Source organism: Sapajus apella, unplaced genomic scaffold, assembly GCF_009761245.1.
Source record: "Sapajus apella isolate SASKATOON/1434 unplaced genomic scaffold, GSC_monkey_1.0 scaffold71, whole genome shotgun sequence".
Classification (NCBI taxonomy): Eukaryota; Metazoa; Chordata; class Mammalia; order Primates; family Cebidae; genus Sapajus; species Sapajus apella.
In genome coordinates, this window is record NW_022437011.1 from 9,785,675 (window position 1) to 9,813,065 (window position 27,391).

Here is a 27,391-nt window from a genome sequence, read left to right on the forward strand (position 1 = left end):
TGTGTGTGTGTGTGTGTGTGTGTGTGTGTGTGTGTGTGTGTGTGTTCAAATAAAGAATCCCAAGAACAAGAGGCCAAGTCAGATCCCTTGCCCTGAAAAGGGCCCCAGAGAGGATGCAGCCCCACCCACTTGCTATATAGGTAAGGCAGCTGAGAAGGAGAGAAGGAGAGGTCTGCAGGGGCCCGGAGGAAGTCAGCCATAGGTCTAGTAGACCAGATCTCAGGCATCGGGAGTCTAGTATTCTTTCCATACTGCCACCTCTTCCCACTCTGTTCCACCTGCCAACCCACCAGGTCCAATCTCTGCCCTGACATGCAGAGTGAGGGCAGCCTCTTTCCTGGGGTGAGGCACTCACTGTCAAGAGCTGCAGGTGATGATGTGCAGGTGTCAGAGTGAGGAAGAGCAATGAAAAGATGGCAATTTCTCTTCCAGGTTAGCACTAGCATTCCTCCTGGAGTCAGCAAGATAAAAGTGTTCAAAAGAAGAAACCAAGGGAGATTTGAGAGTGGGGAGATGGCAGAAGAGAAGCCCCAAGCACTAGTCTCTGAGGATGTGTTCTGATAAGAGGAAGAAGATTCCTTGCTCATCCGAAAGAGAGCCCTTCCGCTTCCTATGGGCACTTCAGCCATCATTGCTTCATTCTGCAAGGGCCAGCACTTCTGGATTCTCACTCTGGTGGGACTTAGACTCCAGAACCAATGACTTCCCTGGACACATTGCCTAGGATTGGAAGGCTCCTCCTGGAAGTTTCCTGGGACAAGGACCCCAAATATAAGCTTTCACAAGCCCATTCAATTCATCTTTCAAAGCAATGGAAGGCCTGACTACAACTTTGCCCAGCCTCAGTCTTTCAGTCTGTGAAACAGGCAAAGACCACTAGTGTGGGAAAGAAAACCACCAGTCTCTTCAAGCAGAAGGTGAGTTCACCTTGCTCTCACTTCATTCTCACATGAGCTATGGCTTGAGACTCTGCCTGGGAAGAGGCTGCTGTGTAGGGGGTAGGGCCAGCAAGCAGGAAAAAATGGCGAGCTTTTTCAAACATCAATACTTTTTGATTTGAAATCTCTCTTTTCCAAACTTTGCAGAGCACATACTGTCCAGTCCCCTTCATTAAGGACTAATTACTAGCCAAGTCTTTGGAGTTGTTTGGGAGTTACTTGAACTGAAAAGGAAAACATAACTATGTTATTTCTTCTAAATAGGAAAAGGATATTTTTTGCGGGTGTTTGCAATGCTTACAAACAGCTGAAGGGGTTTTTCACTGTATCTTTCCAAAAATCACTGCTCTAGGCCATGATCAAATATGGAAAAAATTACCAAAAAAATAGAAATAAAAATCCCCAAACCATAAACTTTTCAGAAAGTCACAAATAGCTGAACTAGAAGCATGTAATAGAAATGGCCGGCGAACTTGCTTAGCTCTGTTTCCCACTATTTCCTGCCACCCCTGCTCACCACTCATGTCTGTGATTCACCCAGGCATCTCGTAAGAGACTTTACCTTCTAGGTATCAAAAAACCAGGAGCCAAGTACAGAACAGAGTGTTAGGGGAGATCTCAGCACTAGATTAACATCCTCATTCCACAGATGAGGAAACTGAGGCCCATTGACGGCATGAGTGACTTGCCCCAGGTCCCACCGCAAGTTTTGGCACAATCAGATTCCCAGTGTGGCTTTTACCAGACGATCAACCCCATCCCCAGAAATGCTGCAGGGCCTGTGGGCCTCTCTGAGAAGCCAGGACAAGTAGCCATCTGTGGCTGTGCTTTAATATGCCCACCATGGAGAAGGTGAGCATTGTACAAGAGAGGGTGTTGGCCTGGGACAGAGAATAAGACTTCCCTAGCTTTTTTTTTTTTTTTTTTTTTTTTAGACAGAGTCTTTCTCTGTCACTCAGGCTGGAGTGCAGTGGCTTGCACTGCACTCACTGCAACCTCCGCCTTCTGGGTTTAAGTGATTCTCCTGCCTCAGCCTCCTGAGTAGCTGGGACTACAGGGGCGTGCCACCATGCCCAGCTAATTTTTTGTTGTTGTATTTTTAGTAGAGACAGAGTTTCCCCACATTGGCCACACTTGTCTCAAACTCCTGACCTCAGACAATCTGCCCATCTCGGACTCCCAAAGTGCTGGGATTACAGGCATGAGCCACCACACCCAGCAGACTTCCCTGTCTTGGAAGATGAGTGTGGCAGCCTCCTGTCAAAGAGCATACTCACTGTGCTAGCCACTGCCAGGTAGGCTGGGAGACTCTTCTTCCCCCAGTTCTTAAACAACTGGCATTGAGGAAAAGGTGAGTAGGGGTTGGTAATGCTGCACCCCTATCCCTGGGTCCCGGGCTCTAATACATCAGAAACTGTCAAATCAGGAATCTACTCCACAACATCCCTATAACCAAGATCCAGGGCAAGGTTCCTGGAAACTTGTTCCAAATATCAATTGCCCCCAAATGAGGAAGGAAGAGAGGACTGGGGCCTTCCTCTCTTCAGAGCTGAGGTTGGAGCTCTGCTTTGACACGAGGTCTGTTGTAGGTATGGTCCAGAATGGTAATATAATATTATGGCGAAAATTATGGCTTTGGGCCGGGTACAGTGGCTCAGACCTGTAATCCCAGCACTTTGGGAGGCCGAGGTGGGCAGATCATCTGAGGTTGGGAGTTCGAGACCAGCCCAGCCAACATGGTAATACCCTGTCTCTACTAAAAATACAAAAATTATCTGGGCACGGTGGCATATGCCTCTAGTCCCAGTTACTCAGGAGGCTGAAGCAGGAGAATCATTGAAACTCGAGACGCGGAGGCTGCAGTGAGCCAAGATTGCACCACTGTACTCCAGCTTGGGCAACAGCAAGACTCTGTCTCAAGAAAAAAAAATTATGGCATCAGACTTTTGGGCCTCAATCCTAACTCTGTCACTTACTGGATATATGACCTGAAAGTTACTTAACTTGTCTGTGATTCAGTTTCCTCATCTGTAAATGGAAGTAACATAGCACCTGCATCCTCTGGCTCACAGTAAATGCCATGTAAGTTGTAGCAGTTATTGCTGCTGTTAATTGCTTAATATTGACAATTTATGGAAGAAAGAATAAACAAGTAGATGCCTAAGAACTCAGAACCTACTTCCTATGTTGGACAGAACCTCCCAACATCAGTTTCAGGGGACAAGTTAACCCCACTGCCTCCTAGCACATGTCAGCACAGTCAGGGATGCCAGAGGAGAGGCCAACAAGCCCAAGACCTGGAGACCTGCCCATTCCCAGCTCCTCCATGAACTCTGAAGAAGTTGTCAGGCTCGTCAGGGCCTTGCTTTCTCCAGTAGTAATATGAAGATAATAGAACCCTTTGCTGTCTGTCAAGTTCTTTGAGAGGCTCGGATGAAAGGCATAGGCAGCCAGGTGAGATGCTGCTATTATAGCTAATGACAGAACCAATACGCTTGTACGCTGCTGCCCAGCTCTGAGTCAGGCTGTTTACGGTTCTTGCCTTGGTAGTAGGGTTTGGGGAGCGTTGATTGGGTTTGTGGTCTAGGGAGAAGGGGGAGCCCCAGCTGGTGCCCTCATCTGCCCTGCCACCATACATTAGTGCATCTGCCATGATCGAGGTTTGGGCAGGGCTTCCACTCCCTGAGTTGAGGCCCTACTGCCCTGTCTCTCTGGGAATTTCAGTGTCCCTCATCCCCATTCCTGCCCCCTTCCTCCCCCACTGCCAGGACTCAGGCTCCAGCCCTGCATGTGACACATCATTCCAGAGGACAATCAAGCCTGTTTAGAAACATGTGGGACCCATGGTCTTTGGCTGCTGCAGCCAGAGGAATAAAACTTTCCTCAAGGCCAGGCCCTCCCTCTCCCACCAGCCCAGGAACAGCAACCCAGAAGGGGCCGATCAGCATGGGGCTGGACTCCTTCTGTGACCTCCACATCTGGTCAGATGCTGCAGGTCCCTCCCTCCCCCTGGGGAGCTTCTCATGGGAGGCTGACCAGAGAACAGGGCCATTCCTGTTATGTGTCACCAGCTCAGTCTCTAGATTGTGGTTGGCCCCTGTTCCCCACTGAGAGCTGGAGGTGAAAGAGGGGCTGGCAAAGCAAAGAGCGGCTGCTATCAGGCCATCCCCAGCCTCCTAAAGGAAGAGCTCTCTCCTTGGCAGCTCAGTCCAGTTTCAGGAAGCCTCTGCAATAGCCGCTGTCCTGAGTTGGCATTAGCCTGGGGACATGCAAACTCATCCAGCCTCAATCCCTGTATAATGTGGGGGCCAAGGCAGCCCCATGCATATGCCCCCCGGCCTCCCAAAGTACACCCACTCCACTGAGGCTCTTGGTTTCACAGAGAGATGGTCATTGGGATTTAGATGGCTGGGTGTGGCAGGAGGCACCCACAGTGGTAACCTGATTGTCTCTTCCAATTTATTTGTTTCCCTGGCCCCATGAACTAGCCCTTGACCGCCCCAGCATATTTTCCCCTCTCATCCTTCCCTCCAGTTCCCCCTGGTCATCAAGTTCAGCCCCTGACAGTCTTCCTTCTACCAATGCTGCTAATCCCCTGTAGCAGATCACATGGCAGACACAAAAAGCCAGAATGGGGGAGAGCTAAAGAGAGCACAGAAAGAGGAAGGCTGTGCTGGAGACAAGCTTTGGAGGATTAAGAGAGAAAGCCAAAGCACCAGTGGGAGAAGGGTGATCAGAGCCAGCATGGCTTGAAACCGTGGGGACAGAACAAGATTCTCTTCTCCAAGATTCTCTTGGAGAAGGCTGGGGAGAGCATTCTAGGCAGGGGTAATAGTAAAAGCCAGAAGTGGAAGAGGGAAGTGGTTTGGCATCTCTAGGAGAATCAACTCTGACAGGGCATACGAGGATGGGGGTAAATAAAGAGAAACCCTTTGCTTTGGGAATCCTGGGCAATGAATGAAGCGCAGGGTACGAGTGCAGGGGCAGCCAGGGTGTTCGCTTAGACCATCTTCACAGGAAGCCCCATGAAGTTACACAGGGGGTTTCTTCATCCTTCCCAAGCCCCAGAAGGCAGGGAGGAACTGAAAGAAAACATTCTCACCACCATTTAACAGAGAGGAAAACTGAGGCTCATTAGTGCTTAGTCATCTGCCCAAGGTCCTGCAGTAAGTCAGCAACCAAGCTGGTGAAATATTCTAGATGCCCAGGCCTGGAGGGGTCCTCAAGAGTGGTGACCTACTCCGTCTCTTGCCCCAGGCAGGCCAGATCCCAAAAAATTGGGCCTCGGACTATGCCTAACCATGTTGCAGTTAAACATGTAACTTTTCTGGTTCACAGGCAAGATGGAGTCATATAAAAGCCCTCTCTAGACCTGAAGGTCATTTTTCAAGATTGACCTTCTCCAGGTCAGATTTCTCTTCTTCAGGTTCAATCTCAAGAGATCTCTATAGGCCTAAGCCTCCCATGATTGACATGGCACATATACTGGTGAATTAAATAAATGAATGAATAGTGAATAAATGAAGAGACAGACAAATGGTTTCCAGACAAGCACAACACTTTGACCTCCATAAAGTAGCTCTCAAGTAGATGTCCCCAGCATCCCTAAATTCACTGAATAACCTGACATGATATATTTATAACCACTGTCTAGGGTAGTCTGGAGGTATCCTTGGGCCATATTCTTCCTTTAAAAGGATGAGTATCTTCCCTCCTTATCTATCCTGACACACACTCACATACACATGTATTTACAGGTACAAATAAAGTATAGTTGCCAGCCCCTGGGGGAAAACTGCCTCCATCTCAACCAGGTTGGCATCTGCACTGGAGTCTCTTGATAAAGAGTGTTTCTTCTGCAGACAGCTAAGACATATTTCCCTGAGGTTCCTCCCTCATCTTCACTACCCTGATCCTCATATAAGGAAAGAACTGAGCCCTATACATACAGTACCGTTTATGCTTACCATGTGCTAGCTGCTGTGCCAAACAGCTTATATACATTTTCTTATTTGGTCTTCACAGGCACCCTGTAGGTTATAGAAGGGGAAGCTGAGACTTGGAGAGGTCTGGCCAGTAAAGAAAGAGACAGGCTTAGACTCCAGTCTGCCTGACTCTAGAGCCCGCCCTCCTGCTTACTTTTGCTGTCCTGCCTCTCTGTGGGCCTGGTGGCCTTGAATGTCCTCATTGCTCCCTGCCTAACCCCAAGCCCCACCCCAGCACACAGAATCTCATCTAGGTAAGAATACTCGATCACAACAGTGGGGGTTGTTCACATCCAGCAATTTGTCTTTGTTCAAACTGGTTCCCTTCTGGTTGTTTCCTTTTCTCCTAATCTCAGATTGAAGACCTATTATTTCCAAGCCAGGAAAAAAGAACAAGGGAGAAAAAAGGCGGGGGCCTCTGTTCCAGGAACCGTAACATCTCTCTGCGCTGCCCAGTTCCTCACTTCCCTGACTCTTGGACAAGCCCAGCCATGCCTGGCCCCCAGATTTGGCAGGAACATTGATCACAAAGCCTTTTTAGGGTCTTCTCTTCCTTTAGAGCCAAAGCTGGGGTAAGAGAACAAAGAAGGGATGGGAAGAAAAGCAGACTGAAGAAAGGTGCTAGAAAATGGTCATAATTCCAATTCCCAGCCCGGCCCTCCAATGTCTACCCTCCTCTCTTGGAACTTTATGTATCTCCTTTCTGGCCTAAAGAACTAGCTCCAGAGAGAATGTATGGTTAGTCATACACAGAAATACAAATACACACACACAGACACACACAAGTGCCCACTCTAGAATCAGAGCCTATCATAAACACACATCCCAGTCCAGTCTTATTCTCAGAGGTACCCAAAACCTCAAAAGACACAAAATCCCCTGAAGCTAAGACACATAATCATGAGCACATGCACCCACAATCACATGGTTCCAAACATTGCCATAAACATGCCCTTTCTACTAGACACAAACACTGTCACATGCATGCTTGGGGAGTGTGTCCCAGGTCTCTGGACACAGGCATTTGCAGACAGGCTCAAAGAACAAAGGATGCTGGAGTTAGACTCCTCCGTCAGCGAGGTTCCCAAAGCTGACAGTGCCTCTACTTCTTGGCTGCCTGCTCTACCCAACCCCTGAAGTTACTGAAGTGGCTGGGTCCTATCAAGTCCAGGGAGAGGGAGGGTCCTTCCCAACTTTCCCATGACAAAGGTGTCTTGATGCAAGGGCACTAGGATTCTTCGTGGCAGCAGGCATATCAGCACTGCCTCAGGGCAGGAACCCTGTCACCACCTTGTCAACCCCTCATGGTCGAGCTAGCTCTCCAGCTCCCCACCTGGCTCCACAACAGCAACCTCCTCCCACCCTAGGCACAGCTGTCACATGCTCTAAGACTTTTAAGAGCCTGCGTGAATGGTCCAGAGGAGAACTAGGTGGGAGAGATGGGTGGAGTCTGACAGCTCACTATGTATACCAGGGTGGGTCAGGGGACAATACCCCAGAGGGACACCCCGACTCCCTCAACTCCTCCCAAACCAAAGCCACAGGTTTTCCAAAAGGGCAAACAGCTGCTCGGAGAAAGCAACCCATACCAGCATAATTGCCAACAGAGCTGGAGGCACGGCATTCCCCAACCCCAGACCATGCCAAAGAGCAGAGTGACGCAGTCCTCATGAACAGGGAGGGACGGCAGCAGCAGCCCCAGCTGCCGGCAGGAGGCCATGGCTTTCATGCCACCTCACAGCAGTGCTGCTAATGCCCCAATGCATAACAGGGCCTGAACATTCACCCATTCAGGCCCCTGGACAGAGAGACTCTGGTACTTCTGCTGATGAATCCTGGCCCTCCTGAAGGTCTTCCTACCAGCAGCAAAGCACAGAGCTATACTTTCTGCCAAGATATACCTCCTTCCCAGTCTGGTAGAGTCCTTCACCCCAGATGCAGACAGTGCTAAAAGGAAAAGCTGTCAGGAGTGTTCATTAGTACAACTCTTGCCAAGGTCAGGATGTGACCCTGAGGTAAAGCCAGCAGGGGTATGGATGTGAGGCTCATGGCCTTTGCAGAGGGAGAGGTGTGCTGGCCAGGGGGAGAGGGGACTGTGGGCAAGATCCCCCTTACCAGTCTCTCATATTGCCCTATATCAGCCTATTCATTTTCTTCCCAGGACTTTTCACAATTTATAATTATGTTCTTTTTATATTTGCTTACTTATTATTTGTTTCCTCCACTAGGTTATAGGTCCCATGAGTTTAGGAACCACGTCAGGCTTATTTACTATGGTATCCCCAGTGTCTGTATGGTGCCTGGCACATAGCAGGGACTCAGTAATATTTACTGAATGAATGAATGGTCTCTGTCCACAGAACCTCTATGCACTTCGCTCCATTGCCACAGAAACACAGGAGTGATGCACTTAAACACCCAGAGAATCCAGATGTGGGATGGCAGGAAGTTCTTCTAGGAAGGCCCACTGGCCCTCCCATCCACCCATGCACTCACACCACATTCCACAAGTCTAACCTGAGCACTTATGTGACAGGTACTGCATTGGAACATGAGGATCCCTCCAAGAAACAAACACACAAAACCACTGGCCCCTTCCCTTACAGAGACATGACTTTGGTAAGGAAGGGATATTAAGAAACAAATGACTACAATTCAGCCTGACAAGCATCATCAGAGGTAAGATCAGAGGACCCACCCTAGGCTTAGGCAGCTGGGAAGCTTTCCCTGAGGAGGGACATTCTAAATGAGCTCTTAGGAGTGGTGTGAATTAGCCAGCAAAGACTGGAGAAGGAAAGAGGGAAGAAAAAATGATTTCATAAAAAGAGGTTAGTATATGCAAGAGTCTAGAAATGAGAGAGTATGCGGCTTAAAAAAGGAGAATAGGGAAGTTTGGCATGGTCAGGAATGCTGAGGAGGTGCCGAGAGCGGGGAGCAGAAGCAGGAGGACCTAGAGGGCCTGGGAAACAGCGTGCTGAGTGCTGATAGGCTGTAAACAGAAAAGTAAAAGAATCTAAGCTTGTGGTTTAGAAGCTTCCCTAAGTGCACAGAAAAGTAAGCTCAGACCATACCTGCTCATGCAGAAGGCTGGTGAGGCTTCTCCCATCCCTACTGGATGGGAAGGAGAATATAGAAACTGCTCAAAAGAAGGCTTGGGAGGAACAGGGGTTGTGCAGGTCCCCAGCCTTCCCCAGTGGCTCCACATCAATAGAACTTGCTCGCTCCTTGCTCCGAGAGATAACACCCAGGAGATTACAGGAGACCTGAGGTGCCAGTCATGTGGGAATCACATGTGAGGGGTCTCCACACTGCACGGCCCAAGGCGGTAGGGTCAATGGGAGTGCCTGGAAAGGAAGAGGAGGCAATGGCCGGTGCTGGGGCCAGGGATCATGGGATTCAAGAAAGCTGTTTAGAGTCAACCTCATGCCTAGATTACAAGCACCTTCACTCCAGGGACTATTACCTGTATCCCACTCAGCCCTGCGTACAAGGTAGATGCCCAAGAAGTACTCTTGAGCAGAGGAATAGAAAACCCACTGAGACATTCTCAGGACACACATACCCCCTCCCCCAACAGTCTCCCTACTGAAAGACAAGTGTCCTTCCCCTCTCTTTCCAAATCCTGCAGCCCAACAAAGGCCACAGGTGGCCAAACGTACCCTCGGACCAGGCCAGGCATCAAAAGCTGATGAAGACACTGCTGCCATGCACAAAGTGGGACCAGGAGAGGGCAGTTGGTGGCCAGGTGGGAAGAAAAGCAGAGACACTTCTAAGGAGAGGCTGGTAACTGAAGGCCCTCAGATGCAAGGCCTCATCAGAGAATTAGAACGCCTGGGGCTCTAGTCAGAGCCCTGAAGACTCTTTTAACCTTGGGTCTTGATTTTCTTAACTACAAAAGGAGAAAAGGGCCGGGCACAGTGGCTTATGCCTGTAATCCCAGAACTTTGGAAGGCTGAGGAGGGTGGGAGTTCAAGACCAGCCTGACTGACATGGTGAAACCCGGTCTCTACGAAACATACAAAAATTAGCCAGGCATGGTGGCGCGTGCCTGTAGTCCCAGCTACTCGGGAGGCTGAGGCAGGCGAATGGCCTGAACCCAGGAGTTGGAGGCTGCAGTGAGCTGAGGAGATCATGCCTCTGCACTCCAGCCTGAGCGACAGAGCAAGACCCTGTCTCAAAAAATTTTTTAAAAATAAATATAAATAAATGAAAGGAAAACAGGACCGCGTGCTCACTCAAGCCCCTTCCAGTGCTTCGCTCCGAGGGGAGGAGGCCGCACTGACCCCCCAGGCCTCTGAGGGAAACAGCTTCTGCTTTCCTAGCAGGCATGGCAGCCTAACGTCAGGCCTTCCCACTCTCCGATAGTCCCATCCCAGTGAAATACCGAAGCTGGGCCCAGAATCCCCATGCCTGCCCGACGAGCCGAGAAGGGGTGAGAAAGAAAGATGCGGAAATGAGGAGCCAGAGACAGCTGCTGAGGCCGGCCGCAGAAAGAACAGGCCTCCGTGGTGGGCCCGGAGCTGAGAGGGCCTGCGTGAGGGAGGGTAGCGCGCACAAGGCCAGGCCCGGAGCCTCCTGGGGCCTGGTTTAGGAGCAGTGCAGGACTGGAACATCCTCCATGCAGACTGGAACATTCCTCTATAGAGAAGAGGCCTGGGGAATTTTGTCTCACTCTGCAAGCCTGGACTTCATCTTCGTTGTGTGAGGGGAGGAACCTGTCGATCCCGGCCAAAGGAGATGGGCTAGAGGAACAGCCGCACCTTCCCCCACGCCTGCAGGGGTTTGGAAGGAGGAAGGAGGGCTGGGAAGGGCAGAGGAGTAGCTCCCGAGCGCCAGCGCCGGCGTCCACACCCGGAGCTCTCCATTCAGGGGCCTTTCACTGAGGGCCGCCTCCCAACAGGCTGTGTTCTGGACACCACTCCAACAAGCAAGGGCATATTATTGGACAGGCTGCCCAGGACTCAGCAAGCCCAGCAAAACCCAGCTCCATCACCTCCACAGGGCAGCAGAGGCATCTTCTGGTCCTCACTGGGGAGGGCAGCCGACCTTTCCAAAGCCCCTAAAGCTCTCCTTCCAGCCTAGCCCAGGGGGAGAAGGCACTCCGAGGCCGGTGCAGGAGCTGAGACACAGCCTGCCCTGCCACCTGGTGGAGAGATGAGGAAGGTGCGCGGGCCCGCGTTCAGCCAGGTAATAACCCGCCACCTGGTGGAAAGCTGCCGGCAGAGGGTTCTAGAGCTTGCAGTCAGCCCCGCCGCGTGGCAGCCCAAAGTCCTAGCCTAGAACGTGAAGGATTGTAGTGTTCTAGGGCTCAGAGGCCTTACCATATTCTTCTGACCCCAGGAGTAGCCTCTGGCCCTGAGGAAAGGGACATTCTAATTTAACCCTCCGAGATTAGGGCCAACATACTTGGCTTTTAATAACTTATTATGACTCTGACACAGTTTCCTGCAGCTTTTCTGAAGCAAGTTCTAGATTTGGAAAAAGGAAATAAGAAATGATAGCTATCTGGAAGAAATTATAAGAAATAAGAATAAGATATGATAAGAAGTAACAAATGATAGCTATATTGATAGGGCTGTTATCTGGAAAAAGGACTAAACCGATTGAGTGTAGCTCAAAGGGACAGATACAAAGCTAACAAAAGTCAAGGCAGAGCAGATTCTGCCTCGATAGAAGGAACGTTTCTACTAATTAGAGTTGACCCCCTGGCAGCCTTCAAAAGGAGTGTGCTATCAGGCAACAGGTGTGTTCAAGCAAGAGGCCTGGATCCCCAGTCTGGCAGAGATGTTAGACGGACAGTTTTGTACAGGCATCTTAGTGCCTCCTGCAATGCTAAGATGCCACACCAGCTTCTCCCTGTCTCCTTACCTTTCTTTATAAATGTCTACTGAACCAACTCTATGCTTAGAACCAGAGATTTCAGAGCTAAATAAGACACAACTCTTGCCCTCAAATATTTTAGAGTTTAGTGGAGTAGTGAGCCTCTAGCCTCTAGTTCCACCTCAAATAATAGATGATGACCTTTGGCTTTCACTATGTTTACCTCTCAAACAGGAAAGGCAAGGGAAGCACTATGTGCCTTTCCTGTCCTTACTGGAAAAATTCCATACCTCCCATTGACATATAAACGTAAATAATATTACAAACAGAGTGTGCTATCATTGCCTAAGAATAATATAAATAAAGCAATAAAAACAGTGAACATCATTTTACTATGTGCCAGGCATTGTGCCCCTTACTTTACAAGTATTATTTTTACTTAATTGTGCCAGCAAAAGTTCAACGACAAACCGAATAACCTTTAGAAGTCCCTATAGGGTTATACAAAAAAAGATGTCTGACTGTTCTCCACATTCTTCAATTCATGCCACAGGATGATGGTTCTATTACAAGAAGACCTAGGATAGCTATAAAAGAGAACATCCTGGGAACAAGATGGTCCAAAACACTGGAGTAAAACATCAACCAAGACGGCGGTGTTTCCTTCTTTGGAATACTTGGACAACAACCTGGATGTTCATTTGGTTCTAGGGATAAAAGGAAAGGAGCGGAGAAAATGAACTGGTTTGGCCAGTGCATAAGGTCTGGGTACAGGATCAGAGCTTTTCAGCCAGGTTGATAAAAACCCACATGATAAGGAGGTAGGCTTCATAGGACCACCAAGACTAGAGCAGCATCCCCACCTCCACTGGAGGGGCACTCAGAGTGAGCCGCTAGAAGACGCAGGCAAGGCTCATTTGGGCTGATCACTTGGCTTCTAAGTTCTACCCTGCACTCCGACCCTCTGTGTCCACCACTCCCACCAACTTCCTTTATCCTTCTGTGTTTCTCTCTGCCTATTCTAGCCTTGTGATCCCCTGATGAGCTGATCTCCTTTTTCAGGGTACCTCTGGGACCATCTTCTCCTCTAGCATGCAACCTGTGTATGAAAGGCCGCAGAGCAAAGAAGAAGTGACCTGTGGTCAGAAGCAGTGGGAACGCAGGAGAGCTGAGAGAGTGCTCATGACTGGGATATAACCCCGAGTGCTAAAAATCAGACAGAAATGGCAGTGCTAATCTTTACATTCCACCAAAGTAGAATGTGTAAAACCTGCTGGGAATCCTTAGTTAGCACTATCTGTGAAACCTTTCCAAACATGTGTTTGCTTCAGACTTGAAAATGAGGCCAGTCTCCATAACCAGCTTTTCTTTTTTCCCCCTTGGGTTTTGAAAGTTAATGAATATCCATCCTTCTTAGAAAGGGCACACAGCTACAACACCACCGTCCTGGAGACTATCCTGTTTGCTCAACCTCAGTTTCCCCAACATGGGGAGAAAAGAAGCAGATCTACCTCTGCCTCTGGGCCACAGTAAAGGACGATCTCAGATGCATTCAACCAGCCCAGACACCAAGCTGATGATATTTATAGGTCCTAAGGGTTCCCTGAGAGCCTCCAGGGTTGGCACCAAATTTCGTTTAAACACCCTAACTCCTCCATGATCACTCTGCCGTGTCAGCTTTGATTTATGGGCCTATTTTCCACTAGATGGTAAGTCACCTTCCTGGCATCCAAACAGCTGGGGTTGGAGTAGGGAAAGAACTAGGTAGGCATTTGCTTTGCAACACATCTGTCCTTAGGGGGAAGCCAACAAGGAGCTGATTGCGCCTGCCATTCATCACCCAAGCCCCTTTCACAATGACAGGGAATTGCGGGTGGGGGTGGGGGGAGGGGTGGAGCTGTGGCCCAGGCCCACAAGGAAATTAAATGGCTTCAAAATAGGTCAAACATGCCTTTGGCCCAAACCCACAAAAGGAAAACCAGAAGACAGCATGTTTGCCTTCCAGTTACAAAACAAATGTACAAAAAATCAAGCATTCTCAACTGCATGGGCAATATGCAATTATAAAATATAATGAAAATACCATCCCATTAGTAATATCAATAAAAACATAAAATGATAGGACTAAAGTTAGTAAGAAATGTGCAGGATCTATCAATAGAAAATTATGCTCTAGCTCTATTAAAGGAAACAAACAAAAAGGAATAAAAGGAATAAATGAACATAAAAATGTAGCACTTTACAATGTAGATCTCCCCAAGGTAACCTCTAAATGTAATACCATTCCAAATTAACACCCCCAAGGGCATCACCGATTCTCAAATTCATTTAGAAGACTAAATGTAGAATAGCCAAGAAAAATACTGATAAAGAAGGATTAAAAAAAAAAAGAGAGAACATGCACTACCAGATATTAAAATGTATTATAAAGCTACAATAATTTAAAAAGTGATGTTCAGGTACAGAACAGATCAGTCCATGGAACATAATATAAAGCCAAGAAACAATTCCAGGTGTTGAGCAAAGGCTTTGCTAACAGTATCAGTACTTAGATAAAATGTAATATTATAGATACATGTAAAATGTTAAGTGACATTTTGTATTAAGACAAAAAGAAAGGACTGTCCAATAATGACATGGAATAACAAGCTAACTAAAATTTTAAAACACCAGGCCTATAATACACAAAAATAAGTTGTGGTTGGTTAAGAGACTTAAATGTTCAATAAAACACCAGGATATTTAGGTAGATGTTTATGTCACACAGGAGGAATAGAAAAGTCTTTCTAATAATAAATCAAAAAGTAAACCAAAAAAAAAATATTGATAATGTTTACCACATTAAAAAATATAAATCCTCTGTGTTAAAGAATGTCACAAGCTGGACATGGTGGCTCATGCCTATAATCCCAGCACTTTGGGAGGCCGAGGCAGGCGGATCACCTGAGGTCAGGAGTTTGAGACCAGCCTGGCCAACATAGTGAAACCCCCTCACTACTAAAAATACAAAAATTAGCTGGGTGTGATGGCACACACCTGTAATCCCAGCTACTCAGGAGGCTGAGGCAGGAGAATCGCTTGAACCCAGGAGGCAGAGGATGCAGTGAGCTGAGATTGCACCACTCCACTCCAGCCTGGGTGACAAAGCGAGACCCTGTCTCAAAAAAAAAAAAAAAAAAAAAAGAATGTCACAAAACTAAAGGCAAACAATAAGCTGAAAAACTCTATACAGCATTTATCAAAATAAAGATTAATACCCTAGATATATAAGGAAACTTGTAAAATGTAAAATAATAAGGAAAAGATAAATACCTCAATAGAAAAATAGGCAAAGACATAAAAGAAACACAAGATGCTAATAAGCTTATTAAAATGTTAACCTAAATCATAATAAAAGTAAATTAGAATGAAATAACATTTTGCATATCAGATTTGTAAAAGTGAAAAGAACATTGGTGAGTGTGTGCAGAAATTAGCAGTCACATACTGGTGGTGAAGCATAAATTGGCAGTCTTTCTGAACTGTAATTTGGCAATAAGAACCAAAAGCCTTATAATGTACATATCTTTAGTCTCTTCAGTTCTATCTGGGAATGCATCCTAAAGAAGTAAGAATATGCAAAAAAAAAAAAAAACCACAAAAAACCCTTTATCTGGAAGCTCAACTGGCATAATAAAAAATTTAATATAAACTAAATTTCTAATAATTGATAAAATAAGTTATGGATGTATTCATATAATGAAATACCATGTGACCTTGTAAAATGATGGCATAAAAACACAGCTGTTGTCACAGAAAGATGTTCCTTCCTCACATCCTCATATACTTCTTTTTTTTTGACACTGCACTCTGTTGCCCCGGCTGGAGTGCAGTGGCACAATCACAGCTCACTGCAGCTCAGCTGCACCTCCTGGGTTCAAATGATCCTCCCGTCTCAGCCTCATGAGTAGCTGGGACTACAGATATGTGCCAACGCCCTTGGCTAATTTTTGTGTCTTTTTTAGAGACGGGGTTTCTCCATGTTGCCCAGGCTGGTCTCGAACGCCTGAGCTCAAATGATCCCCCTGCCTCTGCCTCCCAGAGTGCTAGGATTACAGGTGTGAGCCACCACGTCCTGCTAACGTTCCTCTTATACTTTTATTTTATTTTGGCTTAAACAGCAAGTATTTATTTCTCACAATTCTGGAAGCCAAAAAGATCAAGATAAAGACACTGACAGACTCAGTGTCTGGTGAGGGCCCATGTCCTGGTTCACAGACAACTGTCGTGATTGCCCTCAGAAGGCGGCCCCACGTACTTTTAAATGAAAAATGGGGCAGGTTATGAAAGAGTAGGTATAGTGTGACCCCATTTTTAAAACAGTTTTTCTACACAGCAAAAGTCCTGGAAGAATGTCCTCCAGAATCTTTAGTTTCGTGGCTCAGTAGTGAGATTATGAGTGTTCTTGTTTTCTTCTTTTTGATTACCCGTATCATCTAACTTTTCAAAATTCAATAGTTCTTGTGTAATTTTAAAATGTTTTTTTAAAAGCAAAACTAGGAGCCACTTACAATTCCTAGATACCCAGTCCTCCCTTGCCCTTTTTGCTCTGGAGGTAAGAGTGTTTCATTCAGGAAAAATAATCCCGTAACTTAAAAATATATACTCCCCAACCCCAAATGGTTTCATTCCAAATCCTCACTAGGATTCTCCTCCTCACCGACAAAACTACCACAAAAGGCTATAACACGACAAGGACCCAAGCTTTCCCCTTTTTCCTCTTCCCCTTCCTCCATTTCCAAGGGGAGTACCTCTGTCCCTGGCAAAATGGGAAAGGACTGTGCCTTGGAGGGCAGCAGGGTACCCCAAAAGGCACAAGCCACACTGGTGACTTCGAGCCAGGGGAAAGGGAGAAGGCTGTGGTCTGGCAAAGAGGGGAGCTTGGGCTAAGTTGACAACATGTGAATGTGAGGATGAGCCGCCACCTAGACGACTGAATAGCAAGGTGTCAGGTCAGACATGAAGCAATCAGACACTCAACTAGAGTCATGATTTTTTTAAAAATATAATCTACCAATAGTTTTTTTTCTACCAGTGAGAGCCTACATCATTAAAAATGTAAGATTCTAGCCTCCTCTTCTTCCCTGGCTGTTACCAGCCCCTACTTCTCTTCTCCGCATAGATCAGAGGCCTCAGAAATGTCCTCGGAAATGTCCTCCACCCCAGCCTCAGGACCAACTGTTGTCAGCACCAAGGTTGAGGACAGCAACTCTCCAACCTGGCACATGCCTGTGGGGTGCTCCTACCTTTAGGGGGCCTCTGCTTCCAGTCCAAAGCTTGAGGCTACTTCCTTTCTAAATCCAGAGGGGGACAGGCCCATGGAATGGCCGCTTAGATTCAGTAAATGTTCCCTAGATGTGGAAAACCTATTTCCTGGTCTGTATGTGAGCCATGGGCCCCCTGTGTAGGCTGGCAGCTAACCTGCCCCTGGAAAAGAGGTTTCTTGAATGCTGATACACAAGCGCCACATGCGTGTGTTGTACATGTCTACTTGCCATGTGTATTACATGTGTACGAATGTGCAGGCCACCCCCAATAATATTGCAATGTCCGTGTACCTCTCCATCCTTACATCTCTTGGAACCACTCAGCCAATTCTAACTCCAGTCAGCAAAGGACTTAGAATCAAAATCAAGTCCAGCTTCTCTGGTGCAGTGCTTTCTAGTGAAAAGGGAAAAAAAAAGACCGGGTCTCAACACCTTACCCAACACTTCATGATCAGACCCTTTTGCCTATTCTGAATGCCCCAGGGCCTCCGAGGCATAGGCAGGAGCCTTCTGCTACAGGAGCCAGCCCTGCTGTGTGTCCAGCCTGGCCTAGTCTGCCACCCTTACCCCGGTCCTACTTTTATGGAGGGGTAGCCTCAGTGCCCCTCCCTGAGCTTGATGTCTGGGACCCCAGCCTGACTGGTATATGGAGAGCCAGAGAGGGCAGACACAAAGCCATGTGCCCTGCAGGAGTCACCCTGTGGGCAGTCCTGCCTACTTCCTTAGACAAGGAGGTGGTCCTACAGAGCCCAAGGGCCATCTGGGGAACATCAGATGATAGCAAGGCAGGCTGGCTGGGGCAGTTAGGCTGGGCTGGGACTGTCCTGCCAAGGCTGCAGGCTTCCTTTGCAGCTGACAGTGAAGGACATGGTGAAGCTCAACAGATCACCGCCCCTACCTCCGCTTCAGTCCACCAGAAGAAAACCTTGTTTCCTGGGGCTGAACACACTTTTCAAAAATTGGAGCTGTCTAGATACTTAGGACTCCAATAGGGTAATAGACCTCAGAATAAAAGAAAGAATAACTTTTAGAGCTGAAATTGAAACTGATACATTATTCCAAGTCCTAAAAATGCTACCATTTATTAGGCATTTATTATGGGTTCAACTAGGCATTTTACCTAAATTATTACATTTAGTCTAACAACAACTCTGTGAGGCAGCTATCCCTATACTTTCCTTATGTGACAGATGTTGAAACAGAGACACGGAGAGGCTGAGACTTGTCCAAGGTCACCGACTCCTGAGAGGCAGGCCGGGTCTATGTGACTCTCGAGTCCATGCCCTTCAGTGCTCTGGGATACCCTCAACAATCCTGCTTTGGAATTCCTGACCAGTCAGGGTTATCAGAGCCTCCCCACCACTTTATATGAGGAGACAAATTCTTTCTATAAGGCTCATGTTCCTCAAAGAATGGGTTTCATTTGTGCTACAGAAAAAATATTGCTCACAATGCCTTACCCAGAGGCTTGATTCCTGAAGTATTTAAAGGCAATAACCTCAAATGCAGAGCCAACAGTCTTAGGGCCTTAACTTGGTGGGGCAGCCACATGATTCAATCCTACATGAGTGATCTATTGCACTGATCTGTAAAAGAGGTTAGTGAGGCCAAACAGGTGGGTTCATTCCCTGAGGTGCCAATGACTCACTGAGCTTGGGGAAGCAGAACCCAACTTCTTCCCAACTTTCCCACTGGTAGCCCCTAAATCCTCTGGGATAGAATCACTGGGTTGCAGAAAGTCAGAGGCAGAAGAGACCCCAGGGTCATTCATACAATCCTATCAGTTCACAGATGAGAAAGTTGAGGCTGAAGGAGGAGGTGCTAAAACACCGCCAGTCTTCTGACAGGTTCTTATCTTTCCATAAGCTTAGACCCTAGGGGTAGGACCAGTGAGTTTATTACTTATGTGCATAATTCCCTCCTTCTGAGTAGGAGTCAGAGGATGAGAGAGAGAAAGAAAGCGAGATCGCGCCATTGCACTCCAGCCTGGGTAACAAGAGCGAAACTCCGTCTCAAAAAAAAAAAAAAGAAAGCGTAAACGGTTAAGAGCACTCCATGGGAACGAGAGAGCCCCCAGTTAAAGTGCCCACGTTGCTTCTGCGCAGCTCTGTGATCTGCCAAGTTACTTAATCTCTTTGTGTCTCACTTTCCTCTCCTGTGAAATTTAGATAATAATGGTGCCAACTCGAAGGACTAGTCTAAGAATTAATCAAACGAATGGATCGCACAGTGCCTGCCTCAATTACAAAGGAAGAGTGAGGAAATCCGAATACAGTATACACTTTAGTTCATAATACTATATTAATATTGGTTCACTAATTTTAACAAATGTACCACACTAATGTAAGATGTTAATACTTCAGAACACTGGGTTGGGATATATGGAACTCTCTGGCCTATCTTCACAATTTTTCTATAAACTTAAAAGTTCTAAAAGAATAAGTTTGGTAAAAAATGTAAAAAGGAGTTTAGTAGAAGTTGTCCTTGTTATAGAGGAGGATGATTATGAACCATGTCCCTAAGAATCCAGATACAGCCAGAAAGAATCAAGCGGCAAGTCAGCCAGCATTAATCCCTTAATGTTCAATCAACTCAAGTCTGCTCCGACTGCCAACCAGAAGTATCAATAGACGATGGGATTGACAGGCATCAGGGTATCAGAGAAAGACTACTAAGTCTGAAGTCAGATGGACACCTATGTTCAAATTCTAAATCTACCACTTCACCACTCTTTGATCACGAACAGAGCCCCTCACCTCCCTAGAGCTCCTTTTCCTCCTTACCTGTGGGCTATTTCTCCCTGGTTAGACCACAGAGTTATCAGGCCAAAATGAGAGATGTGGTCGGCAGCCTCTAGGTCAGCCCCCTGAAAATCTCCATCTCCCGGGATTCTCGTTCTTATGTAATCTTCTCCCTTGAGTGTGGGTTGGACTTGATGTGCTTCTAACACATAGAATATGGTGACTGACGGGATGTTATGTCTCAGATTAGGGCATAAAAGGACTTGCTTCCATCTTGGATTGCTTGTCCCTGGGAAGCTAACTGTCACATTATAAGGGGACATTGTGGAGAACCTCATGTGAGAGCGCTTGGAAGCAGATCTTCCAAAGCCTGCCGACGACACATGAATGAACTTCGAAGTTGATCCTACAGTCCCAGCTGAGCAAGCTGAGCCTTAAGATGACTGCAGTCCTGGAGGACAGCTTGGCTGCAATGGCACGAGAGACTATGTGCCAGAAGCACCCAGCTAAGTCACACCTGCATTCCTGATACACAGAAACTATGAGATATCAAATGTTTGTTGCTTTATGTCTAAATTTTGAGATGATTTTGTAGGCAGTAATAAATAACTAAAGTAAGTTATTTATTACTTACTTTAATAAATAAATAAAAATTTTCACATGTGTGAAAACTCTCTGTTGGAAACTAAGAAATTTGGTAATGCCAGAAACAAACCAAAACAAAGCAAAACACTCAGGCTCACCAGATCCCATGGAAGACCCCTCTGCTTTGTCACATCCCATGCCATTTCTGCTTATCACTGCCTCTTCCTTCCTCTTACTCCCTGGACATCCGGAGGCAGATGGGTTTGGTGTTGACAGCCATGAAATTCTCTCCCCACACTGGAAACAGCTCAGCAGTCCTGGGGGCTGGGGACACACAGGTGAGGCAGCCCAGCTCTCTCCTGACTCTTAAAAATGCAGGGCCCCTGCTTCAGGTCAAGCCAAACAGCTATCTCAATGCATATCCAGCCCCAGCTCTTTGGGAGATTTGTCTAATTCCCAGGATGTTCACTGCATCACCAATAATAATAATAATAATAATAATATCTTCACTGTACCTTGTTTTGTTCCTTCTAGGGCTGTCCTCAGGATATAGAGAACCTTTTGAAGTCAGAGTCCAAGCCTTAGACCCATAGGAATGTGCAGATAAATAAGCTCTATTCTCAGCCCAAGTCTGGTTTTGGTGTGTACTCTCCAAGACAGACACCCCATCCTCATGCCCGCCATTCCCCAGGCAGATATCCTTGAAGGTTGGGGGCAGGAAAATAATCTACCTTCCAAGAAAAGTCTAAGTCATTGACTGTCAAGAAGAGTCTAAGTCACCGACTGTCAAGAAGAGTCTAAGTCACCGACTGCCATTGAGCACTTCCAACCCCAGTGAGCTCGTAGGAAGAAAGGATGGAGAGAACTGTGTTCAGACAGGATGAGCTTCACCTGAACACTGGTACTAGTCTCTACAATCAGCTGGCTTCAATACAGAATTTTCCACCCAGTTTCCTTCCCTCTCTCTTCCTCTTACCACTACAAATCCTCCCCACAATTTTTTTCTGAGCTTGCTAGGCAGCTCCCTTTTCCCTGGGGAATCTCCCTCCCACTTTCCTGTCCCAAATGGCTGAAATCTATGCATCTCTTGACTTGATTACCCCCTACTAGGAGCTTGGTTGTGCAGAGAAGTGGTTTCTGTAAATGCTTCTCAGGGGGGCAGGCAGAAGGATGGAGACACTAGGCCTCAGCTCCTGGGGCGCAGCGTGGCTGTGAAGAGTTGGGAAAAGCATCAACAGTGGCAGCAGCTTCCTAAGAAGGGCTCCCTGTGGTGTGACTGATGCAGAGATGAGGGCCCAGAATAGAGCCAGCAGCATCTAGGCTGGGCTAGCTGTAGATGCTCCGAGGCCAGGCAGACGAGAGCTGTTGCTGAGCAGAGCGACTGCTCACACCCAGCACCAGCCTGAGCAAGCTGCTCATTTGGGACTGGGTGCTGCTCCCTTACCATCTGTGCCCCTCTGACATCCCCTTGTTCCAGAGATGGCTTGGAGCACTCTTCCCACTCCTAGGGCTGGAGTTCACAGGCAGGAAAATGCAGCCTCCTCACCCCACATGGCCACAGTGGGAAGGGCTGGCCTCCTGGTACCCATGGTCCTGGCCTGGGTCTCCCTCATGTGGAACTCTTAGGGAGCCTTAACCCTTAACTCTGGCAGTGTTCGAGTCCTGCCTCTGGAAAGCATTCCATGTGGCTGTTTCCCTTCTCTTAACACAGGGAAGCTAATCCAGAGAGTCCTGTGCAGAACCAGGCTGAGGTTCTGGTTCTGTCCCAGGCACTGAAGCCCAAGGATTCCTTCAGGAATAAGGGAATGGTCTGAGGATAGGTCCCAGACCTCCATCTAGGGCTCCATGGTTCCAGGAGCACTGTGAGGAAGACCCAGTTCAGCATTGGAGGCTCCAGGCTGCCAGCAAAAAAAGATTCTTGTCATGCTTTGCATGTCCATTTAATCTGGCTCTACCAGGCTGTGGGCTTTGTAGACAGAGGCTGGAGCCTGTTTAAGGCTGTGCCCCAGCACAGAGCAAGCTCCCAGTGTCTGCCCTCCTCCCTTGAGCCTGTTAACCTAGAGGGGATGCTGGACAGGAGGCATGGGAAAACAATGAAGAATGACAGTGGTCTCTAGGGGTGGTGGTGCAGAAAGAAGAGCCTGACAGCAATCTCCATCCAGGCTGTGCCAGCATAGAGCATGCTTGGAGTACATCTAGCTCTTAGAAAAGAACTTACATGGCTCAGGGGTTGAAGTGGCCTCACTGAGGGCAAAAAGGAATTAATTTGGTGGGAGTAAACAGCAAGGCATGGCTTCCCACACTTCCTCACTCTGGGGGTTCTTTCTACCCCCTATTTGCTGTAAAGTGAAGCCTAAACTCCTCTGCCTAGAATTCAAAGCAATCTACAATCTGGCTTCCTCCCCCGACCTGTTCCTGCGCTCCCAGCCACTCATCCTACAGCTCCCCTGCTCCATCCCGGGGCACTCCTGAGCCTCAGCACTGCCCAGGCACATTCCCTTCACTCCTAAAGCTGCTCCTTTCCACCTCTCTGCCCTCTTTACAGTGGATCCAAACCTCCAGAACGGTGACTGTGTCCTGGCCCCCATTCTCTGGGAAACCTGTTCTAATCACTTCAGCCCACACCAATCTCTGCCTTTTCTAAACTCCTACAGCACTCCCGGCTTGTACCACATGACTTGGTACATTTCCAGCAGCTCACATTGTTCATTAGTTGCTTTTCTTCAAGTCAATTAGAAGGGAAGAGCTATAAGAGAGCCAGCAGAGCGCATCAGTCCTGGACAGAGTTTCCGGTTCTTTGAGAGTTGGAACCATGTTGGAATTGTTCTTCTGTCTCTTCTGCCTCAGGGCAGCTTAGAAAATGCCAGAAGTTATTTCTTTACAACTTTCAGGTGTTATCCTCCTCCCATTCCCCTGCAAGGTGTCCAGTGAGCAGGGGACAGATCCTTTGTGTAGTACTCTTAGCTGGCTGAGGAGCAGTCTTGCTCAGGGGCAGAGGAATGAATGAGGGAAAGTTTTATGACTTGCCTCCATCAGAAACTGCCTTCATGGGGGTCCATGCCACACCCCTGCAGTTCCTCTCCTCTTGCTGTTTCCCTTTATCAGGCTTTATCAGCCCAGCTCCCAACTCCACCAGGCCAGGCCCTGATGTCTGGGGGATTAACCTCTCTGACAGGTCAGGACCACAGCTTCTGTTTATAATACTAGGTCTTTGGCTCTGGGAGCCTGGGAAGTGTTGCACATTCCTGTGGATAGAGAGGGGCCATTCATAGGATTCTCCTTCTTGATTCTCACAGTCACTCCCCTGGGGGTTAGCAGTTGGCTCAGAGGGACCCCCTTCCCTTCCCCATTTCCACAGTGCAGGATCCAGCCTATCTGAAGGTTTGGAGGAGAAGGTGGCTGTGAGTTTGATCAGACTAGCCACTAATAACTGCTTCGCAAAGAGCTGAGTCCCAAGGCACCCAGTGTCAAATGAGAAAGATCTTTGTTTCTGGGGAGGTATCAGTCTCCTGTGTCTGAGAGTGGTCCCCAGGACAGAGCTGGCCCAAGACCAGGCCCAGCCTAAAGGGAAGACGGGCCCATCTGGATCTGCTCCTCTTCCAGGGCTTTTCCAGGCCCGACCTCTAACAAACTCCGTGTGCTATTTCTTGGCCTTATTTTTTAATTTTTATTATTTATTTATTTTTTTTTTTGAGACGGAGTTTCGCTGTTGTTACCCAGACTGGAGTGCAATGGCACGATCTCGGCTCACCGCAACCTCCGCCTCCTGGGTTCAAGCAATTCTCCTGCCTCAGCCTCCTGAGTAGCTGGGACTACAGGCGCGCACCACCATGCCCAGCTAATTTTTGTATTTTTAGTAGAGACGGGGTTTCACCATGTTGACCAGGATGGTCTCGATCTCTTGACCTCGTGATCCACGTGCCTCGGCCTCCCAAAGTGCTGGGATTACAGGCGTGAGCCACCGCGCCCGGCCAGGACTTATTTTTCTTTCAGTCCTTCAGATGCTTCCCTCCACTGCTCCTGGTTCTCCATTGTTTCCTTCCACTCCCAGCAGCCCTCAGTCTCATGATTAAGAGAAGGCAAAGAACAACCTTTGCTTATGTTGTTATACTTTCACAGACACACAATTTCATTAGATTTTCACAATATTCCTTTATGTCAGGTGGGTTAAGGACTAGTGTCCCTATTTTAATAGGTGGGGCTACAGAAGTCTGAGAAATAATGGGGCTTGCTTGTGTTATTCAGATATGTAGGGTATTGACCGGAACTGAGTTTCAGAACTTTGGCAAGAGCTTGTTTATTGATCCTTTTAAAAGGACACCTGTTGACACTCCCTGTTGTCTCATAATGAAAACTTTCTTACCATTAATGATTTGTTTTCCTAGTATAAGACAATTGCGAAAGAGAGAAATAGACACTAATTCAACTGCACTACCCTGCCGCCAGGAGCATGGAAACATTCGCCCTTCATTCACAGAAATGTTTCAAATGCAAGGAGTTACATTAATAATGAACGAATAGGTATTTGCCATAAGTCTCATCAATGCCTTGTACTTTACATATATTAAAATAATTAATTATATCAGCTTTACATTCTGGCCCAGTCATCTCAGTTCTAAGAATTTCTTTTAAGGTAAGAGAGATAAACACAAAGATTTATACACAAGGCTGCTCAACATATCATTATTTACAATAATGAAATAACTTGGAAGCAACTTATAAATGGCCTACACTTGGGAATTTGTTAAATAAAGTTTGGTGCCTTCCAATGATGGAACATCAGCCATTAAAAATGAGGTTTCTGAAGAATGATTAAGGACATAAATGGTCACTGTCTAATATCAGGTGAGAAAAGCAGGATATGAAATTACATGAACATTAAGATCTAGTAAGGAGAAAAAATATATGCGTGAAAAAGTGATTTGTAAGGAAAATTTCCAAGACTTTATAAGAAGATATACTTCAGAATGGAGAGGTTGCAAATAATTTTTCTCTTTTTTCTGGGTTTTTCATATTCCTACAATGAGCATTTATTACCTTCTAAAATAAGAGAATATAACAAATGCTAATTTTTGCTAAATTCCTTTTTATTTCTCACAACAGCTACTGTCAATATTTAGGTCAGGGGAAGTTAGCCCATTTTACAGATGGCACAATAAACATAGAGAAGCTAAGTGATCGCTAAGGTCACAAAGTGATTTAGGATCAACATAAGAATCAGGGCCCAAGTGGCCTCAGACCCATTCTAACACCTCTTTTGCTTTGTGATACGGCCTCCACAGATGACTGCTTTTCTATTTCTTACTCATGGTTTACTTTCAGCCCAGATCCTTGCATAGCATAACACACTCACATCCACAGGCACATGTTCTTCAACCTTGTCTTTCGGGATGTGCCCACTTAGGGCCAAACACCTGGGAAGAGCAGACTTCAGGGCAGGGGATGGGAGATGTAGATGAGTCAGAGTATTTCATTTCCCATAATCCCAGCACTTTGGGAGGCTGAGGCAGGTGGCTCACTTGAAACCAGGAGTTTGAGACCAGCCTGGCCAACCTGCTGAATCCCCATCTCTACTATAAATACAAAAATTAGCCAGGTGTAGTGGCACACACCTGTAATCCCAGCTGCTCAGGAGGCTGAGGCAGGAGAATTGCTTGAATCCTGGAGGCCACAGTGAGCCAAGGCTGCACCGCTACACTCTAGCCTGGGTGACAGAGTAAGACTCAGTCTCAAAAAAAGAAAAATAAGTATTTCATTTCCACCTCAAGGGCCCAAAAGAGTGCCAGGCAGTTGGTAGGAACTTATTAAATAGTTGCTGGCCTTTCTGCACGGGCTGTTCTAAGCACTGTACCTAGCACAGCTGCCTTCTGACTTCCTGGGGAAGCCCAACCTTTGCTGCCCCTCCCCAAACAGGAACATCACCTCCTCTCCTCAGAACCCAACAAGTCAAACTTCCGAAGGCAGTGATTCAGAACAGTTTGGGGTTATTTAACTTCTGAGAATCTGATGAAAGCTACAGACCTTCCCCATAAAATGCATGCAGGCTTATATCCACATATCCCTGTTCATAATTCAAAGAAGTTTACAGACCTTCCGAAGCTGACCATGTATCCCAGGCTTCCCGATCTCAGAGGATGGCTTGCCCAGGCAGTGTGAAAGCCAAGCCCCCTCCTCAGAGCTCTATCCAGAGTTGCTTCTTCCCTTGCCCTTTCAACTTACACCTTTCTGTTTCATTGAGCCCTAATTAGCTCCTCTCTGAGAGGTGAGTCAGGGCAATTATCCCCACTTCCCCCCAACTCCCAGTGACTGGGAGGAGAGGGGAAGTGACTTTCACAGAGTCATACAATGAGTCAGTGTGCAAGCCAAGACTAGATAGAATGTGGCATGTGGGGCTCCCAGGGCTATATTTAGGCCACTGGGAAGAGCTGCTTCTCACAGCGGGGTCTGGACATAGGCAGGGTATAAACATAGTCACATGTTTGCCCCAGCTCCAGGGTTAGTAGAAAGAACACAGAATCTGGAGCTTCATCACCCCAAGCACCCTCTTCTTGCATCTCCAAAATGCTCTCTGGAGCAACTCCATCTTTATACTGCACAAAAAGAAACTAAGGTAACGGGAAGGAATGAAAAATTCTGAATTTCTGGCGTTAGCCTAACATTTGTCCTTAGGACCACTGTAAACACAGGCAAAACTTCAGCCTGTCTACACGTCAGGCGTGGCCCCTGGGATATCCTCCTACACCCCAGGACCTTGCTCTAGAGGAAAGGGTCTTTGGCATAGTCAATGATATAAATTGGTGATCAGACTTCTTCTCTTATAAGGCACACACACACACAGTCTTTAAGATATAACTGTGACACAACTGGAGACCCTTACTCAATCAAGACCAGATAGAAAGAAGCAAAAAGAACCTAAACATATGAAAGCTACTTTCTAGATGAGCAAGGAAAAATTTATCAAGTCATACTGATTGGTAACCACAACTCCTACCCACCCTCACTGACCGTCTCAACCG

At 47.2% G+C, this 27,391-nt stretch overlaps 1 protein-coding gene and 1 long non-coding RNA gene across 4 annotated transcripts in view; one reads left to right on the forward strand and one right to left on the reverse strand.

Moving 5' to 3' along the window:
- The window catches only part of NRG2 (neuregulin 2), a 187,379-nt gene that overhangs the window by 105,139 nt on the left and 54,849 nt on the right, over positions 1 to 27,391 (reverse strand). The window lies entirely within an intron of this gene.
- On the forward strand, positions 6,626 to 27,276 carry LOC116531665. Its single transcript, XR_004260511.1, has 2 exons — positions 6,626 to 6,708; positions 27,198 to 27,276. It is a non-coding gene; the product is annotated as an uncharacterized LOC116531665 (long non-coding RNA).